The sequence below is a fragment of the Fulmarus glacialis genome, unplaced genomic scaffold, assembly GCF_000690835.1.
Source record: "Fulmarus glacialis isolate BGI_N327 unplaced genomic scaffold, ASM69083v1 scaffold9080, whole genome shotgun sequence".
Taxonomy (NCBI): domain Eukaryota; kingdom Metazoa; phylum Chordata; class Aves; order Procellariiformes; family Procellariidae; genus Fulmarus; species Fulmarus glacialis.
In genome coordinates this window covers 1-3,168 of record NW_009185759.1, presented here as the reverse complement: position 1 = coordinate 3,168, position 3,168 = coordinate 1, and positions in this window count along the sequence as shown.

The window sequence follows — 3,168 nt, the reverse complement described above, 5'->3', positions numbered from 1 at the left end:
GAAAGAGTGTAAGGGCAAGCATATAGCAGGTACTCTCATATTCTTTAGGAATCTGCTTCTTTAAAGACTGCTTGAGTTGCATGAGTATGCTTGTTTAATAGCCTTTGATAAATTTACTCTCTGCCTGTGTCTTGTTGATTTTTAAACCAGGTTGTGCTTTTGGTCTCTACAATGTCTTGTGGATGCACAGAACTGTGTTTAAATATCCAAAGTATTTTCTTTTGTTTTAAGCCTGCTACCTCTTCCTTTGTGGTCTCCTACTCCTGGTACTGTAAGACATAGCAAATAATATGGTTCTAGTATGGTCCATGTCTCCCCCGGGGGTTTTCCCTACCTCTGTACCCCACGCTTCTGTATCTTTTTTACTTTTACTGCATTATTGCCAGTATTTCCTTCATGCCCGAGCCTGCCTCGGGGTCCTGACCACCAACACCATGCCTCTTTCTCTTCCTCTGAGTCAATTCCTGATGCTCAGAAATCTTTTGGCAGGCAAGTCTGCTACTGAGGAAGGACTGAAAGCAGCACAGCAGCTCTCCCACTGCAGCAGCAAAGCAGCAGCAGAGACAGGCCAGCAAGACAGACCGCTTTGTCAGAGCAGACTCTGGCAGCTTCTCCATATGGTAGTCCCTTGTTCATGTAGGCATGTGTTTCCTTGCTCCCACAAAAGGTAAGAAGAGAAACCTTTGCCAGTTGCCATTATGCTTAGTATGGCAAAGCATTGGCTGGTATTTTCTGATGATTTTGGATGCCTGATTTGAGGCATGTGAAACCTTAAAATTCTGTAACTGTTCATGACTTTAGGAAGAGTTGTAGGTACAGAGATCCCCTGAAAATATGATGCTGGATGGGCAGGTTTTTTTGAAACTTTTCAATTTCTCTATTGCATTTCTTAAGCAGAAGTGACACCTAGTGTTGAGCCGAGGGCAGGTCAATGTCTGTCACATTCTCGCTTAGACCAGGCCACTAAAGCACTTAGGAGCACAACCTGCTAATAAACCATGAGAGGAACAAAATGCTGGATGCATTTTCTGAACGTGTGACTTTTGTGAGCTGGAGAGGCTTTCCCAGCTAAATGTGGTGGTGTGAATCTAGGACTTCTGGAGGGCCCATGAAGCTTTTTTTTTTTTTTTTTTTTTGCCCTGGTACTAAGCATCTAATTAGTCTGGGCCTTTGTGCTTGCAGAGTCCAGCTTAGCAACATGCCATGGAAACCCATTTGCACATTTATTAAACACAGGGACAGAAAGCAACCCAGTTGGGTTTCTGATGTTTTGAACTAAAACAATTACTCACAGTCAGTCTGTTGCCTTTTCCTTTATCTGGGAAGGGGAGACTTTGGGAAGGAAATAATAGTTAGAAAAGCTCTTCCCTTTCCTTTCTGGCTTCTCTGTCTTCTCAAGTGGGACTTACAAGGCTTTTGTCAGTCTGTATTTGCTGTGCCTCTCTTTCCAGCACATCTTTGGTGGAGCTCACTCCCAGTGCTGTGAGTGGATATGCAGCACTCATCCAATAGTGTGCTATCGTCCCTCTTTCAGTCTTTGCTGAAAAAGTAGTGTTGTTCCATTCACTTTACTGAGCACTGGCAATTGGGGAGTGCAGCAAACAAGGACAGAAAAGAAGAAAAGGGGAGTTTGTGTGGGATACATGCTAGACAAAAAAGGAGACATCTTTTTCCCCTCAAGGGTTTGGGAGTGAATGCATTTATTAGTGGGTGGGCTGTTCACAGCTTGGGGTTCTGTGGTCCAGTTGCATGTTCCTATGTTGCATTTTTGGCAGCTGTTTTGTTTCAGAAACAGAAGTCTTAGAGCCAAAAGTGAGAAACAGACTCCGTCTTTGTGACGAGGAATTACTTTACCAGCCCTAACAACTGCTAAGAGAGTAAAAATCAAAAAACCACCCCCTCCAACCACAAAAACCCCTCCAAACCAAAGAAACCAGTGTCCTACTGCCTTGAGTCCACAAGTACCAGACAAAATAGCAATCAGAAACTGGGGAGATGCAGTTCATGTATGATTTTTATTATTTTTTTTAACACCCTTATTTTAAAGTAAGGATTAAAAAGAGATGAGTAATTATTGTGAAACAAACTAAGGTACCCACTGTGGTGGAGAAGGGTGGGAACACAAGAGGATCTGGAGGGGGAAGGAGTTTTTTGTTGATATGATTTTTCTACCATTTTACCTTTTCCAACACTGTGAAGTGGGTGCGTATGTGACATCCACAGCTTTAAATGAAATTGTTTTATCACCCTGCAATCTTGTGGAAAAGAGACTCCAGCAGTGCAATGATGTTGAAGCCAACCACAGAGGAAAAAAAAAAAGTAAATGAATACATAGGAGTCTTGATGTATTTGGAAATGTATTAAGACTCATCAAAAAAAAAAAAGAGAAAACCAGTTTTATGAAAAAGATAAAAATATTTTTGTAATTTTTGCTCCAAATCAGAATAAGTCTTCATTTGTTCAAGTGTTTTTTGCATTATGTAGTTCTGCACATTTTCAAAGACTCTGCATGTTCATCATTTGTCGTGGTCGTTCTTTTGCTTTTTGTCTGCTGAGGGCAATAGAGGAAGAGGGATTTATCCTTTTCCTCTTTGAGTCGTCTTCTTTTTCTTTTCAATTCTGTCACACACTTTCTTTTCCAGATTTTAAGATCCTGCTGTTTCTGCAGGAGGGGGGCGGGGGGAAGTTTGGGAAATAAAATTTCCCGTAAGAAAAAAAACAACTAACCCAAAACACAAAAAACCCCTAAGCCATAAATATTGCCAATCTCAAACTCCTAGCCTCACCCTGTGCTATTCTGCTTTGTTCAGCAGCTTACTTCCTTGTGCATAAAGCACTATATAAATGAGATGAATGACAGGGGTGAACTCTCTCCCTTCCCAGCTTCCCCACCTTCTCCAGTAACATCCTAATCCTACTTCACAGAGGAGGGGTCCCTGAAGCATCCTACAGCAGGGCACGTTGTAACAGTGACCTTGAAAGAAGCCCTGCTGGTCAAACGTCCCTTGAGGTCGTTATGTTTAATGGCAGCCTAGAGCAGCATCTGCTCTGTAGCTGTAAGCACAACTACGTATTTTCTTTCTTGGGAGTTCTGGTGCATGAAAAACTGGCTTGTAGCCCCTGCCTCCTCGGTTCCTCTCAGAGGTGAAACCAAGTTGTCTCTGAAAA